Source organism: Strongylocentrotus purpuratus, unplaced genomic scaffold (assembly GCF_000002235.5).
Source record: "Strongylocentrotus purpuratus isolate Spur 01 unplaced genomic scaffold, Spur_5.0 spur5_scaffold_10, whole genome shotgun sequence".
In the NCBI taxonomy this organism is placed as follows: domain Eukaryota; kingdom Metazoa; phylum Echinodermata; class Echinoidea; order Camarodonta; family Strongylocentrotidae; genus Strongylocentrotus; species Strongylocentrotus purpuratus.
In genome coordinates, this window is record NW_022145595.1 from 10223127 (window position 1) to 10241756 (window position 18630).

The 18630-nt window shown below is 38.0% G+C and overlaps 1 protein-coding gene across 1 annotated transcript in view; it reads right to left on the bottom strand.

Moving 5' to 3' along the window:
• The window catches only part of LOC591554 (phosphatidylinositol 3,4,5-trisphosphate 3-phosphatase and dual-specificity protein phosphatase PTEN), a 33347-nt gene extending 18698 nt beyond the window's left edge, over positions 1–14649 (bottom strand). The window contains exon 1 of the mRNA XM_003723896.3: positions 14635–14649. The gene's annotated coding sequence lies outside the window, so the exon portion shown is untranslated. The remainder of the gene's footprint in view (positions 1–14634) is intronic.
• Positions 14650–18630: the final 3981 nt, after the last annotated feature.

The window sequence follows — 18630 nt, forward strand, 5'->3', positions numbered from 1 at the left end:
TATATTTTTACCAGAACTCAAGTTTATCTTTAAGCCATACAAGATCATGTTGACTATTAAAATGAAGGTTGGTTGGTTCGGTTTTCACCTCCCTAAGATTGTTAATATATGTATGAACTCATACGATCTGAATTTGCCATTTTTATAATGTAATCAAATTTAATGTACAAAGTGCCACGTTACAAATTATTTCATTCACATTACATCACAAAAAATTTGATTACCGGTACATCACGAAAATTATGTAACGCGAGTTACACGACCATTGTTGAGAATCATATGACTTAAATTGCGACCCTTGTCGAGAATCTTAAGGTTTTTTTTTCCAATCTCTTTTGCACACTTCGTATTCACATTTTCCTTGTACGGAATCTTTCAACTCTGCCTAAGTTCTATGAGATTGATTAATAGAGATATACAGCGTGTGCAATTCAACGACTAGGGCAGATTCTACCAGATTGCATCGTGAACAAATGGCTTTAGGTGAAAGTAGACAATACAGGACATTTCCACACATTCAGACTATCAGAATGCGCCGTATAGCTACATGTACATGTATACAAAAAGAATTATATTTTTCATAGTCTGAATGACGTATAAAGAATCCTCGCATTTAAAACGAAAGGTAGTACAGCAAAGTGCGCGTTTGAGCATCGTTTCAACCAAAGACCCCAAATACAGAATCAGGGTCTACATATCGTCGCTGTTTTCACGAAGTGACGGTAGTGAAAAAAAATTGCATTCACTTTGCGTTACGATTTTCCTCACTACCGTCACTTCGTGAAAACAAGGACGATATAGTAAATGTAGCTTATCATGATCACACACTGGTGATTGGCTAAACGACCTCTTCAAAACTTGTTTCTTTGTACGATGTTTTTTGTGTGATCTGTATGCCCCTTTCGCTATACAATGTCTTTTACATGTTTATTAAAGTTTCCTCCTTTAGCGTTTCTTTATACTTTAAACAACAGTTCTTTATACGTTTCTTTATACATTTTTTCTTTATAGAAAGTTTCTTTATAGTTTATACAACCTTTCTTAAAGAACGTTTCTTATATGTTTCTTTATAGCTTATACAACGTTTCTTTAATATATGTACACGTACATGTACATGTACATCGTTTCTTTATACATTTCTTAATAGTTTATAAAACGTTCTTTCATACAAGTTTTGTACACGAGATTGAAGAAGACTAGCAGCTTTTTCACACAAAGCTAAAATTCATCGTATCTACCTGTAGAGATGATTAGTATAAACGTGTTTAATTCAACAGTTTTAAACATGTTTATAGAAAATTTTCCCTGTGTGAACATCGTTTATACGATGTTGGGATAGATACGAAGTGGCGATTTATACGCCCCTAAAAGCAGGCTGCAGATACGAAGTTCGTATCTAGAGAGCTTGACATTTTGTGTGTGAACGGTTTTTCGTGTTTAAACGTGTTTAAACTGGAGGGAGGGAGCGCTCTGTTTGATATGACCTGACCTTCAATGCGCAATGGCACTACTGCGCATTTTACGAGCAGTAGTCAATCACGAAACGATTATCGATCGCAACGAAATTTCTGTGTGTGAATGATGTCATATGTACAGGTGATTAGTTTAAAGCCCTTTAAACTAATCATGTTTATAGAATTTTAGCTGTGTGTGAAAAGGCTGTAGACCTGTCATCACTGATAGGTACTGACCTTGACCTTTTCCACACACCAGACACATTTACAGGTCAAAGGTCAAATGAAGTGACATACACTGACTGGAGACAACTCTACAACAAGTTGTATAAATTTCATTCACTCACAGTATAGGCCTATACTATAGAGTCACATCGGTTTTAGTGTGGTCATTTCAAATAGATTTGGTCCTATCAGAAAGGATGTGACATGTCACCATGGTAATGATGAAATTAAATCTTTATTTTTTTTTACCTGGCATTCTATCAACGGTTTAGTTTAACGGTTTATAAGAAGTATAAAGAAAATAAAGGATTAGCATAAAACCTGGCGTAACATGGGGCTCACACTATTATTAAAAGTTTTTTTAAACCAAGTCATATTTGGGTTTCGTGTACGCCCTATTCTATGCAATTGCAAGAGTGTGTACGCATGATTTAGTTTACTCAACAAGATGTTTAACTGGTCACTGAGAATGTATTTAAATTGCGATATACATGTACAATGTACACATATCTCTTTGCACAAAGAAATATTTAAGCTCATATTTTTAATACAGTCCGCCTAATGGAATCGCTTACATCAAGAGTAAAACATGTTATTTTTGTTGACGATTGGAACACTTTACCTCAATAAACTACATACGTGTACAGTACTAGCAATTAAACCTTACTGACTATGTACAATACATGTAGTCATGTAGGCCTCTAGAACTTTGATTTAAGAAATTACAATGCTTCTACATGTACATGTACCTGTATATGTACAAGTACAGTAATACATGTAGTATAAATCCATTCAATATAACTTGTAGGCCTACAAATATATGGTTAACTTGATGTCATGTCAAGCAAAATTATGGCTTTATATCTCTGACAATACTCTTTTTATAAAGTAGGGCTTACACTTTAAAATAAATAACACTAGTTTGCATAACATTTTAGACTTACGTAATGTAATTGACTACATAATTGCCAGCATTTACGAACAGATACCATTTTGTGTGAAATATTACTGCACATTTAGATAATTGCAAATATGATTGCAGGGCCCTCGGCCTCAGGGAGAACAGTATTACATGTAATACTGACAAGGCTACCCTGGGTAAACAAAACACATTATCATTATTATCATCATTATTTATTCAAAACAACCATCATTAGTCTGCTTGGACTAGAGCCAGTGAAGACTGAACACAGTCAGTTCAACTGGGCACCCAGACAACGGTATCACAATTAAAGGTACTATGTCCCTTTTACAGCCAACCTCAAATTCTGTAGAACTTTGCAGGAATTATGAATATGTCATGTATGTCCTGTGAAATTTAAACATTAGCTGTGTCCTCATATTCAAATTATGCAAGGAAACCTGTTTACTTGCTAGACTTCACTGTCAGACACTATTGAGTGACTGACTGGCTTTTTTTCTTTTTTGGTAATAACATACATGAAAAGAGTTGTAAAGGGTACATGAGCATTTGTCTACATCAATAACCCACTTCTTGTGATGGCCAAGATTAAACTGATTGAATCTTTGTGCAGCATAAAACGTATGACCATTCGGTACAATTGTCTGAAAATCAAGACTATTACTTTTGGGCTCTATAGCCCTAAAGTCAATTTGACAACTAATAGTCGTTATTTTCCCACTTAAAGGCATTTTCAAGCCCCACCTTTTTTAGGGAAGTTCTAAATTAGTATTATCTTTCAAATGCAGTTGGAATTTAACTTTGTCATTTTTTTTGGCCTGCAAATGGACATAGTACCTTTAACAGCTCCTCTTTTCCTTGTATAATCTACATGATAGAGTGATTGGATGCATGCTTCACCGATACAATGAATGCATTTTGTATCTACATGTATGATTTGAACAAAAAACATGATAACAGGACCAAATTTATTATTATACCCCATTACCCCTCCTTCGGAAATGCATAAAATCTGAAAATATATTTATTGCCACAAATCATGAATAGTTTTAGATACACTATATCAAAAGAAATAAAAAAGAATCAGGTTGAAAACGAACTTCAGGCACTACATTTACATGTACATGTACAGTGTACATGTAAATGTCAATGGCAAAAGAATAAAAAACGCACAATTTCATATCAAGACTAACTGTAAGGAAAAAAAATTGTGTTAAAAGTGAACCTAACACTTCAAGAAGAAAAAAACCTGTGTATAATAAATATATAAAATCAACCAAAATTGCTTCATCCTGCATTCTATAAGCTAATGGATAAGGAGTATGAAGAAATTTTCAAAGAATATCATAAAACTGCAAACTCAGAATCCAAGTCTGGCCTTGAATCCGTGCGCGCCCTATACAATGCGAGTGCGTAGGCGTACGTAATTAAACTAGTCTACTCAACAAATTTTTTCGCTGTTCACTGAGATCATATTGCATGATTTTGAAGCATAATTTAGAATACAGTATAGCCACAGGGAACCCCTTACATAAAGAACAGGGCATGTTTGGGTGATGGTTACATAAAGTTGAGTTCTGGTCATGCGATTTCATTGTGAAAGAAACAGTGTTGAATCGATCAGAAAAGGTTGATCATCTACATATAACAAGTACATGTATTGGTGTATACTGCAAAGTTCTGGAATCATCAAAATGATAAAAAAAAATTGGCCCAGGCTTGGTAAAGTAACAAGCACTGTACAGAGAAAGATGTATATGGGACTACACAAACTTGTGGCATAAAAATCTGGCCTGATTTTTATGATGTTACATGCCATATTCAGAATATGAAGGCATTGGAAGAGCCATGCTTTTCATGGGACATTCACACTTGCATAATAACAATGATAACGCTCACAAATTATGTTTCACCTCTCCCCAGAACTCAACCTTCTCTTCAAATACTTTCCATTTGTATATTTGAGAGCTGCCGATTCTAAATTCCCATGCACTATTGGAACTTCTGGAGGAGTATACTTTGATTTTGATCTTGGATAAAAGTGAGATGAAGTCAAGCCTTACATGTATATTACCAGAGCCGAGGAGGAGAAGCATATGAGGCATGTTAATTAGCACGTCTTTAATTACCCAACTCGTGAAGGTGAAAGTAATGCGCTGCTGCGTGGCATATCAGTTCAATCTCATCAACTTCTAATTATACCTTAATTTTGGGCTGGAGAGGGTGAGCGATGAGCAGACTTCAGGCTTGACAGCAGCTGACCTATCTCATCATATTACATAACATACTTTCGAGAGAAAAAAAAATGCGTCTGTTCACTACATGTTAACCCATTAGCAACCATCGGTAGAGATTTTGTAAAACTGGCCTACGTGAATTACTCACTGGAAGATGTTGCAATATTGCTCTCATTTTGACATTTTTCTGAACAAAATGAAACATGCGCTATTTTGCTATGCAGAATCCTACTGTAGACATCGTAAGGACTACGCACGTATAACATTTTAAGGGTAGACCCTACAACGGATACTATAGCGGGTTTAAAAACGGACAAAAACGGACGGGCGGTTTCGGGCGGTTCAGTTAGTAAAAGGAGGAGCGGTTTAGTTGCTATTGGGTTAATGAAATATTCAAATTTTCAACCTAAGATTGCTCACCCCAGAAAAATATGATGGGAAGTCTTATCACCTAACATTTGCCTTGAAATTGATGAGGGTTTTCTTTTATATTTCTCTAATGCTATTAAAGTCAGATATTATTCCTAAGTGTGAACAAAATTTTGTTTCTTCGATTTTAGATCAAAATGACTCCAAATTAGACTTTTCAGAATAGCTTTTACCTTTTAATCACAATAATAGAGATGAAAATATTGATGGTCAAAATCCTGTTGTATATTTTTTGAGACGCCCTGTAGTTTACACTTTACAGGATTAAAAAATTGTCTGTACAAAACGATACAAACTTTCAAACTAGAGCGGGACCCTGAATCTCTATCAAGTTTCCATTCAGAACGATGCTCAAACATGCTTTTCACTGTACATAACATGTACAGTGTTTTTTTATAAGTCATTCAGACGAGGTAAATTTAATTAGATGTACACGTACATGGCTCTATACTGCTCTTATACAGCTATACAATGAATTTTGGCAGTCTGAACACAACCGGGTCAGTCCTTGCAACTCCCTGTTCTCTTTCAATGTCCTTCATCTCTCACCTCTTTATACGTCATTCAGACTAGGAAAATACAGCTCTTGTACAGCTAGCTATACAGTGAAATCCGGTAGTCTGAACATGGGGCTAGCTAGTCCTTGCAACTCACTGTTCTCTTTCAAATGTCCTTCATCTCTCATCTTTTATCTCTTGAACCCTTCACCATTTTCTCTCTTCTCCGTACAGTGTTTCTTTATACGTCATTCAGACTAGGAAAATTTAACTACATGTAGCTAGTTAACTACATGGTGTATACTGATTTTGTACAGCTATACAACAAATTTTTGTAGTCTGAACTGGGGGTCAGTCCTTGCAACTCAATGTTCTCTTTCAATGTCCTCTATCTCTCATCTCTTTATACTGTACGTCATTCAGACTAGGAAAATTTAATTACATGTAGCTACATTATATACATGTATACCGCTCTTGTACAGCTATACAATGAATTTTGGTAGTCTGAACAGGGGGTTAGTCCTTGCAACTCACTGTTCTCTTTCAACGTCCTTCATCTCTCATCTCTTGAACCCTTCACCATTTTCTCTCTTCTTTCTCCGTCAATGCCGACCACTCATGTGAATGCTCACAATAGCACAAAAGACCAGCACGCAAGAGCCAATGACGTCATTCCAACCTAGGTATAAAGATAAGAGCTTGCAGAGGCAGTGGCACATCCTTTCACGCAACTAGACTAGTGCACCTGAATGCCTCTTTGATGTTAAGAGTAGACCTGAATGAAGGCGGGGTAAAGATACAGAAATCTATGGCAATTCAACCTCTTCATCAAGACTCTCTCTCTCTCTCTCTCTCTCTCTCTCTTTCTCCATCCCTCAGTCTCTCTCTCTCTCCCTCAGTCTCTTTCTCTCTCCCTCAGTCTCTTTCTCTCTCCCCCTCATTCTCTTCACTCTCTCTCTCCCTCTCAGTCTCTTTCTCTCCCCCTCTCTCTACTCGATCTTTGAAATCCAAGAAAGACATCACCCAGCCTTCTACTGTACATTTGTATAACATGTATTAAGACTACTTTAAAATTCTCATGGTCAAACCCTCATTATACAATCCACATGTATGCACAATTAAGCACTCCCTCATCAACTTCTTCTTTAAAGACCATATCCGAACTGAAAATGAAATGGATGAATTATACATGTTTATCAAGTTTACATGTACAGTGCGGATTAGTGAATGGTAATGAAAAATTATCTAAATATTGAAAATCATGTTTCCATCTCCTCCCAAAAATTACGCAATAGACAGGATAGCAAGCAAGCAAATAAGGACCATTTCCACACAGCTAATTCCTGGATTCTGAAATACACGCATTTTCATGACAGAGTAGATGTGAATGAATATTGACATAAAACATACATGTATACTGTGCTATTCGCGGATTGAAGAGGTTCACCTGATTGGTGATGTAACTTGAGCATTAGTTTTTTTTCCTAGTTTCTTCATAATCAGTAGAAAAAATCCCTGAGAAATTGAGTTCTTTCTTCACAATTACCAGGTTAGATACGCTTTCAATCAACGTGATGCAAGCTTCAGCAGCCCTATGTCATAGTTTTTTTTACTGGTCGTGAAGGAACAAATACTCTGCTATTCATTCGACCACAGAAACTTCTTGTGCAAATAAAATGATTGTGTTCCATAATGATGCACATTTCTACCTGACATTTTAATGAGATCTCGATTCTTGAAATCAATAATATGCTCTCAGTAGCTGCACCAGGATTCAATGGCTATTCCATTTCCATTTAGAATACCTCCAACGACACTCCAGATATTCCTCATTTCATTCATTCATTCATTCAGTGTTCCTTTAAACCTTGAACTTGAGATTATTCTCTTTCTTTCTTTCTCTCTCTCTCTCTCTCCAGCACAAACCCATGTCATTTGTTGTGCGTAACGGTGTCTGCACCATGAGACTACAACAATAAGCTCTGCATTTGATTTTGACTGACAGATCTAGGCTCTGCTCAAGGCTTTAGGAATTAGAGCCTGTGCTTGCAGACTCCCCCGCCCCTCCCTCCCCTATCTCTCTCTCTCTCTCTCTCTCTCTCTCTCTCTCTCTCTCATTTCCGGATAGAGCGAGAGAGAGCAAGAGAAAGAGAGAGAGAGAGAGAGAGAGAGAGAGAGGTGCGGGGGGGGGGGGGGGGGTGGTCTACAAACTCTACACTACAGTACATCGTAACATGGATACACTGCAAGCCTGAGGTATAAAACACACAAACTAGGTCACAGAGAGAAGTGTTCCACTTAAAGGGAAATCCAACCTTAAAAATAGAAAACTACTGTACAACCTGTACATGTATAAGCATTTTCGCGGAGGTTTTACTTTCTTGAATTTTGCAAATCGCTCATAGATCGCAGATTAAAAGGCATAAAAGAATATTCAGCGAGTATTGTCGCATGTTGTAATCACTAAAGTAAGCCCCATCGCTTCACACACACGGCATCTACACATGTACTGTATACATGTACACTATTGCATCAGCCGTCACCAGATCATGCAGTGCAGTTTAAGACTACACCGATCGTAATACGACACCTCATTTGATTTACTCCTGAAATGATTCTCAAATTATGATGATTGTGATACTCAGTAATAAGTTCATGGTTCACAGAAGTAATAATTGAACATGTGAAATCGGAAGTGGTTGTGGCTTTACAAATTTACACAAATGAATTATCTTGCAAATTTGTCCTTCGACTAATGATCCGCAAAATATCTCTGTGAACACTTAAGTTAGGCTTCAAATAATACTCTAAAAAGAAAGCAGAATGTCAAAGAAGCAGACTAGCAAAAATTACAACAAATACAGACAAGATATAACAAATATATAAATTGTTGAAAGTTGTAATCGCTATCACTATACGCATGGGAACTTCAATTTGGCTGAATTGGTAATGTCACAGTGATGTAAATTACTGTAGTGCGCTGGACAATTTTTCCCCTTTTGTTCCAACACATAAAGTCCTTTTAAGTTGGTAAAGTGGCATTTGAACAGGGACAACCTTCATTAAAATAAACTGTAATGTTATGGTCTTGACAAGTAATTAAGACTCATGTTATATGAGTTGCTTAATTTAGGCCATTAAATTCAAACGGAAACAAAGTTTTAAAGGTTGTACTACAGTCCAACGTCACAACTACAGCAAACGATATGGGTCGCATGTAACAAAAAATGCACGCTGAATAGAACAAAGATGCACAGCGAATATAACCAAAAAAGCATGCTCAAATTAGTTGTTCAATATGTTCAATAGATTATTCATTGAATATCATGTGAACGACAATCCTCCAATCAAATGACAAGGATCTACTTACATGTACATGTACATGTACATGTAGGTGTACTATAAAATTGGTTAACATTCAGGATTTCCATATTTGGGCAAAAATAGTTCAAAAATGTCTGCACTCATAAAATGCTCATTCACTGTGACGTGAGTGAACATAAACAGTGTACATGAGCTCAGTGGGTCAAAAATAGTAACTTGCAGAGAGCAAAGTACCATGGAAGTTGAGTTTTACACATCAAGAGAAGTTTCCCTATTCTCACACGTGATTTTACAAGGCGACGAATCTTTCGCAACACCACATCCAAATCCATGTACAAATAGTAGACCGACATCAAATTATGAGGCACATGCATACTATTGAAAGCAAGCCGCAGAATATACTAGATAGATGGACCTTTTGTTTCACTTCCTTATTTCCTGGTACACAATTGCCAAACTTTGTGGGGACGTAGTAACTGTCATCGCCTGCCTGTGATAGATATCTGTACTTCTGTTCTGAGATCTATAGAATGTGTATGGACAAGAAACAATTACATGTGTATGTACTTCTCTGCTAATTTTCCTCAATTTGTGGATTGATCATTAATCATGCCTACCGGTATTTTAACCCGAAGCCCAAAATCTGTCACCTTGATTCAGAGTGCATTTGTTTTCAAAGGTACATTGTACATGTACAGTGTACATACACTGTACATATATGTACATGTTGATCCGAAAAATATTTACCCTGTTGGCAGTAAACCTTGCTTATTTTTTTTTTAGTAATTCAAAGTTAACCGCAGTTTAACTCAACATCTTGTTTGGAATCTGATTGTCTACATTTGTTATGCCCAAAACAGAAGAGAAAAATATCATTTATCATTATCAAATTGATTCTCCTTCAGTTTATTCATTAATTTTTTTAAACTCATTTAAATTCCATATTCAACTGTTGAAAATCCATATAATGACCCCAAATTGTTCACTTTGCATAGTGCGACTGAGGTATTGCAATGTACAGTGCAGTACATGTTTATGTATCTTCTCACATTTCAATATTAATAAATAAAATCTATTAGACTGCTCAAACTTTGGGGAATTTATATGAAAGTTGTATAAATAAATGTCGTATATAAAGAATCATCATACATGTACAGCAAAAGGAGGTTACAGACTAAAAAAACAAACATGTCCAAACATGTGTTTCATTATACGACATTAAATATAATATTCAGATTAGAAAAGGTACATGTACAATGTACTTTATAATCGTAGATGCAATTCTCGTAGAGATACATGTACATGAATTGTACACATAAAAATTTGGATAATCTAATTCAAAATTAAAGAGTATTACATGTGCTTCATGACTGAATCACTTCACTTTGGCGCTCAGCATCATTACTTTGCCCACAAAACACTGACAATTTCATCTACAGGTAATGTTGGTAAAAAGGCTCAAATGTACATGTTGGCCTACAACCAATTACAGACTTTGCCATCTAAAAATAATTCAAGACAACCTTTGATATTTTTCAGGGCTGGAAAACTTGTCATGAATATGCAGGATTTATGTTACACTTGTATCTTGCAGACAACATTACTTGATGTGTAAATGTACGTACATGTACATGTACATGACTTTTATACATGTACACACAACATTTACATACTACAGGTTTCTTCCCATGACTTTCCTTCCCCCCCCCCCCCCCACTTGAATACAGGGGTGCACATGACACATTATTCACCACTTCAAGTCCCATAAGTGATCTGATGTCAAGCCTGTAACCATGGACTGTATACATGTATGTACTGTAGGTCCATGCTGTAACCAACAAGTTTACGTTCTGTAACCCTTACGGTTACGGCACCCTTAGCCTCGAGATACTATTAAAACAAAAACACGCACCTGCCCTTTTTCTACCAGCTTGAGCGAACCTCGCTATTGTGTGGTCATGCTTCCCCGTGTCTGTGAGACTCCTCCACACCGTCCAAGCCAGTCAGTTCGCGAACTCTCACTCATAACCCTATGAAGAAATTCATATTCCTCGTTAACCAACAATTTAACTTCTGCATTTACTATGTACATGTAAATGCCACTGGGGAATTTTATATTTGAGCGGTCAAGTGAATGACAAACAGTAATAAATACAAAGAAAGATGAGTGGTCAATTGACTGCAATATTATTAATATTGCCATGCTGTTTTCACATAATTTTTAATATTTTTCATAGCGTTTGAACATACCACAAAATTCTTAATAGTGATTTCGCACAGTGACATCGGACGGTGCAGAGGAATCTCACAGCCACATGAAAGCCTGATGACAAGATAGCGAGATTTGCCAAGCTGCCCATGATGTATTTTATCAACCTGGAAAAAATGCCACCAGAGTGAATATCATACACCATCCTTGTGCCATAGACAACTAATTTCAGCATACTTTCTAAAAAGGCAACCAAATGAAGAAATAAATGATAGACATACATGTAGAAGCTCATCCGCCACCCCACCCCCTCAAAAAAATTACTCATTAGGCAACTAAATGAAATGATGTATTTAATAGCCCAGCAGCCCCCCCCCCCCTCCCCCAACACAAAAAGATCATGTACATGTACTCAATGGACCAAACAAAGATATACAATGTATGATGTACATACATCGTATGTGTACATGTACTAAAGCTCAGCTAGGTTGATTGTTTAGATGAAATCCTGTATACAGTGTAAGTAGCAATGCACATTAAAAATGTGCATAAATTCAATCCTACATGTACTTTACAAATTAAAATGTACTATTTACAATGATTGTGATGTTTCCTTTTTACTAGCGCAGCAGTGATATTGGCCATAGTCTTCCTCATAATTGTAATCAATGATAAAGTTTTTAGGCTATTTTGGGGATATATGGAAAACATTAACCACTGCAATTACACTTACTTACATGTTTACAGGTACATGTAAAAGAAACACCAAAATCATTCAACAAGATTCAATTTATGGTTTTAACATTCAAAAGATGGTGTGATTCAAAGGTTTTTCAAAAGTCCCTCTGCCATAAATCTGGGGCTTTCGAGACAGAAAGGAAGTAGTTAAGTGCTTTGTTTCTCCTTTCTCGAGTATGACCTACATTCTGTGTGTGTACCCTGAACCTACAGTGTATCTTAGATAAAATACACATCACCGAGCAAGAGGGATCAGTGGTAGAGCAGTGGTTCCATTACAGGAGCGACACTGGTTCGAAACCAAGAACATTTGTATATCTTTGCTAGTGCACTTTAGTAAGGCATTATACCAAGTCCCTCAGACAGAACTTAAAGCCGTCGGTCCCCTGTTTGCTTATCATGTGCAATCTTAGATAAAATACACATCATCGAGCAAGAGGGATCAGTGGTAGAGCAGTGGTTCCATTACAGGAGCGACACTGGTTCGAATCCAAGAACATATTTGCTAGTGCACTTTAGTAAGGCATTATACCAAGTCCCTCAGACAGGACTTAGAGCCGTGGGTCCCCTGTTTGCTTATCATGTGCAATCTTAGATAAAATACACATCATCAAGCAAGAGGGATCAGTGGTAGAGCAGTGGTTCCATTACAAAAGTGACACTGGTTCGAACTTCGAAACCAAGAACATTTGTATATATTTGCTAGTGCACTTTAGTATTAAGGCATTATACCAAGTCCCTCAGACAGGACTTAAAGCCGTCGGTCCCCCGTTTGCTTATTCACATGTGCAAGCATGCATACACAGGATTTCAGGTATAAACAGTCAGGTATTAAACAAACCATCAAACCAACCGACCTCCTGCACCCTTCAGTTATTGTCATACGTAAACAAAGAGCTATTCTTCAGTAACTTAAAGTTACTGAAGAATAGCTCTTTGTGAGATCTACTGTGAGACGTGTGAGTACATGTACAAGGTTATCTCAGCTAGCCTCGAAGGCTCAAACATAATCAAATTCATCAAAAATCAATGGAATTAGAATTATGAGTGTAGTGTATTTAGGTTACTAATAAAGGAAAATCCAGCCTTAAAGAGGAAGTCCACCCTGATATTCAGTAATAGTAGCAGAAAAATGAGAGGAACAGGTCATTGAAAATTTGAGCAAAATCTGATCAAATTCCAATTAAAAAGTTAGAATATTTGAAGTTGCAATCAATTAAACACTGATTGGCAACACTGTGACGTGTCTTGCAAGGTAATCTCCAATTTGCTTTGTACTGTACATAAAGTTTCATAAAATTTTGTATGAATGATGACATAATAGATTTTATTTTCATACATTGTACAAGTTTGATAGAAAATCTTCTTGGGGGATAATAAAATTTCAGATTTTAAATTTTTAGTACAGAGCAAATAAGAAGCGAACTGGCATGATATGTCAATTTAGATTTGATTAAAAATGTTTAAAATTCTTAACATTCTAATTTTTATTTGGAATTTACTCAAACTTTCACTGACCTGTTCCTCATTTTCCTTCTTCTGTTAAAACCAACTTAATATCAGGGTGGACTTCCACTTTAATAGGTTTCTACTGTAAAAGAGAGCAGAAAAATCAGTGGCAAACTAGTGAAAGTTTTAAAAAAATCTGACAGAAAAGAAGAAAGTTGTGATTTTTTAAAAAGTATACCGTAATCGGTATACCGTATGAACCTACGATTGGCTGAATCGGCAATGTCACAGTAATGTGACATACAACATGTTAAGGACTTAAGGTGGACAACTTTCTCATTTGTTTCAACAAACAAAATGAATAAACTGTCAATTTGTCAAAATGTATTACTCAGGAGGGTCTTTCTTTTTAGAGGACATATATTGACATAAATTTGTTATCACTTTTCTAAGAATGCCCATATCTGCACAGCACCCTAGTCTGCACGTGTACTCTAACTGTGCAATTCTTACAAAACAAAACACACAACTAACACAACATCTCCACATTTTTAGTGATGTGTATTCATGCAAAAAAGAAGTATAAACTGATGACTGATGAGAAAAGTAGATCCTGTAATCTAAGTTTTTTTCATTCCTAAGCCTTGACATCTTTCATATAAAAATCCTAAGGTGTACACTGTGTAGGGTCTGCAGACATGGGAGCCTTCGACTTGTTTTGGGGGATATTAAAATGAAACCACCACCTTTTCTTGCGTCGTGAAAAGGACTCTGTTCTTACTTTAATTTTGATGAGACTTTCAACACACTTACTCTTTAGAATAGTCTATAAATAAGGATTAAGAAAAAATTAAGCATTAGGAACATACGATAGAAAATTCTTGTCAATTTCAAGTGAAATGTACAGTGATTGATATTCGATGTGTAAACTGTAAGTCATGACAATAGACCAAAAATTCTGTCTCTTTCGTTCGTTAGCAAGCCTACATGATGTAGGGTCGGCTCCTCTCTTTGCCGACCCTACCCAAATAAGACTCAGAGGCTAACGAACGAAGAGAACAAATCTTGAACATTTTCTGTCCACACAATCATAGTGAGATTATCATCAATCATCATTATTTAATTAAATTTTAGTCTGTCAAAAGGATACATGTGAGATCAAGATCAAATTTCCATCTCGTAGCCTTATTTTGTTTTTGCTGACAATGGATTTGATCTTATTCCCTGCCATTTCCAGGCAAGGCGAAGGCTCGGTCCAGCTGCAATGCAGCTCGCCGTCGTCGACCGTCTAGCGTCTGCTCCTATCGACGCGATGTAGCTCAATAATGCACAGGGTTCTAATCCACATTAACTTCCTCCAGTATTGGCTATTGCAGTGTTGACGAACAACTCGAAATTCGGATTAATTCCCAGTCAGTTTTTTACAAATATGTGGCTTTATTCCAAATACTGTCATCCTCATAACGGATTGAAATTTGCTTGCCAGGTCGATAATAGTGTCGAATACATTGTCATCTCTGATAAAATCCGGGAAGCTGCAAAAAAGTGACATCTACATTAAAAATTCGTGTTTTATTCCAGGGCAGTCCCATCTGCGTCTTTCCGTGTGTTGTGAAGTTTTGTGTAGTCTTAAACACATATGCGTACAATGCATTGCAAACTGTATATAGGGCAGGCGGACATCGACGCGACAGACGCGACTTCGACAGACAGCGCACGGTCAAATTATGTGCGCGCGCGTGTCAACCAATATTCTCTAACGTTATATTTTTCGTGACAGCTCGCACACTCGCACCGCACTTATATGGGCGGCCAAACGGGCCAATATCAACAGTCACAAAAACAAACAAAGATGCATACAAACAAACAAAGAAGCATACAAACAAACAAAGGACAGAGCAAAATAGACAAAGTACCCAGAAGAAAGGACCAATTAACAAAGAATAAATCAAAGGTCAGAGCAAAATAGACAAAGTACAGGTCAGAAGAAACAGAGGGCGTTTTGGTTTACGGTAAGCAAATAGACATCAAGCACGAAAACGAGAAAGGACAAACTCAAAAGGACATCAGCTCAGCTACGAAGTGACCCTCAAAGGACAACAGAGGGCGTTTTGGTTTACGGTAAGCAAATAGACATCAAGCACGAAAACGAGAAAGGACAAACTCAAAAGGACATCAGCTCAGCTACGAAGTGACCCTCAAAGGACAACAGAGGGCGTCCTCGAGGTTTTTTTCTTTTTAATCTAGGGCCTACTCCAATATAATACGCTGTAGGTCAATACAACAAATATGGGCTTTCATCGAAAGGGTGCGGTGCGGTGCGGTGTGGTGTGCTCAACGCACCCATTCGATAAAAGAGGGGGGCCTTTTCTCGAAAGGGTGCGTTGAGAGCGGAGTACCATTTTAACACACCCTTTCGATGAAAGCGGGGGGGGGGGGGGGGCTTTTCTCGAAAGGGTGCGTCGACTAGTCTTTCGCATCAGTCGTTTAAAATGAGGATCTCGGACAGAAGGTAATAGTTGCCAATTTAAGTATATCGAAAATGTATTAAATGAAATGGAATGGTCTTGATTACAGAGTGGTCTCTTTGATGGGGGAGACAGAGAGAAGGAAAAAAGGGAAAGGGAAGATAAAAGGAAAGAAAGAAGAATAAGAAGAGAAGAGGGAATAAGGTGGGGGGCGAAGGACTCTTGCCCCCCCCCCCCCCCCGCCAAAAAATAAATCAGAGAGAGAGAGAAAGAGAAGGGAAAGGGAAAGAAGATAAAAGGAAAGAAAGAAGAAGAAGAAGAAGAAAAGAGGTAAACGGGGGCAAAGGGCTTTTGCCTCTCCCCCCCCCCCCCCGCCAACAAATAAATAGGAGAGAGAGAGAAGGGAAAGGGAAAAGGAAAGAGAAGATAAAAGGAAAGAAAGAAGAGGAAAAAGAAAAAAAGAGGGACACGGGGGCGAAGGGCTCTTGCCCTCCCCCACCCCCCCCCCCCCCAGAAAAAAAAATAAGAGAGAGAGAGAGAGAGAGAGAAGGGAAAGGGAAAGGGAAAGAGAATATAAAAGGAAAGAAAGAAGCATAAGAAGAAAAGAGGGAAAGGGGGCGAAGGGCTCTTGCCAACAAAATAAATAAGAGAGAGAGAGAAGGGAAAGGGAAAGAGGAGATAAAAGGAAAGAAAGAAGAGGAAGAAGAAGAAGAAAAGAGGGAAACGGGGCGAAGGGCTCTTGCCCTCCCCCCCCCCCGCCAAAAATAAATAAGAGAGAGAGAAGGGAGAGGAAAGAAAATATAAGAGGAAAGTAAGAAGAGGAATAAGAAGGAAAGAGGGAAACGGGGGAAGGACGAAGGGCTCTTGCCCCCCCCCCCCTGCCAACAAAATAAATAAGAGAGAGAAAGAGAGTGAAGGGAAAGGGAAAGAAAATATAAAAGGAAAGAAAGAAGAGGAAAAAGAATAAGAAAAGAGGGAAACAGGGGCGAAGTGCTCTTGCCTCCTCCCTCCCCCCCCCCCCCCCGCCAAAAAATAAATAAGAGAGAGAGAGAGAATCTGTTCTGATCCTGGTCCTGATCCTCAAGAGGGATATAAAGATGACCAATAAGAACGTTATCGTTCGAGAGAGAGTGTTTGTTGCTTCTAGAACATTTTAGAATTAAGTCCCATCACATTGCAGTTGTGGGGAGGGACTATGATTATATTACCCCCTTGGATGGCTTCCCATAAGAGTCCGGCTTTGAAGGTTTCGACTGCGTCGCAGGCAAAGATGCTGGGGGGGGGGGGGGAAAGTAAATTCCAGGCCCGTATGGTTCTTGGAAAGAAGGTGAGTCGATATATATCCGTCTTGCATCTTATGTTGGAGAAGGAGAGGGAAAGAGAAGATAAAAGGAAAGAAAGAAGAGGAAGAGGAAGAAGAATTTGTGTTCTGCCAGTGTCACAAATAGATATATAAATATGCTCATCTGACGATAATTTGATGTATAAAACCCCTCACCTTCTTGGGGCTCCGCCCCTTGGATCCAACACCAATTTGTGTCCTTCCAGTGTCACAAATAGATATAAAAATATGCTCATCTGACCGTTATTTATTGCCCAAAACCCCTGAGCTTCTGGGTGCTCCACCCCCTGGACCCCACGCCAATTCGTGACCCCTTTGTCACAAATAAGGTATAAAATAATAATTATTTAATGGACAAAACTCCTGAGCTTCTGGGGGCTCCGCCCCCTTGACCCAACACCAAATTGTGTCCTGCCACTGTCACAAATAAGGTATAAAATTATGCTCATCCGACGTTAATTTTGATGTTTAATACCCCTGAGCTTCTGAGGGCTCCGCCCTGTGAAAAAAACGTGTAAAAAAAACACGTTAATTTTTACCGTTTTTGGGAGATACCCCCCCCCCCCTGGCGTTCAAGGGGGGGGGGGGTACGATTTTTCAAATTTTTGAGGGCCCCAAAAAAGATTAGTGCTCTCTAGTAATTTCGCGACTTCTCCGGAACCGCGGCAGTTTTTCTTTCATGACTTTTTATGCCTCCGCCACCGAAGGTGGTGCCGGAGGCATCATGTTTTCGGGTTGTCCGTCCGTACGTCCGTCCGTCCGTCCGTCCGTACGTCCGTCCGTCCGTACGTCCGTCCGTACGTCCGTCCCGTTTGACCGTTATCACAATATCTCAAGAACCATTTAAGATTTAAACTTAAGACTCGGGAATAGTATTTATCACCATAGGAAGACGATCTGATTAGATTTTGGAGTACGTAGGTCAAAGGTCACAGGTCACAGAGGTCAACTTATGAAATTCCTTGTATTGAGTTTGTTAGCGCGATATCTCAAGAACCATTTGAGATTTAAACTTCAAACTTAAGGATAGTATGTATCACCATAGGAAGACGATCTGATTAGATTTTGGAGCACGTATGTCAAAGGTCAAGGGTCACAGAGGTCAACTTATGAAATTCCATACATTGAGATTGTTATCATGATATCTCAAGAACCACTGGAGATTTAAACTTCAAACTTGGTGATAGTGTGTATCACTATAGGAAAACAATCTGATTACATTTTGGAGCACGTAGGTCAAAGGTCAAGGGTCATAGAGGTCAACTTATGAAATTCCATACATTGAGATTGTTATCATATCTCAAGAACCACTGGAGATGTAAAAACTTCAAACTTA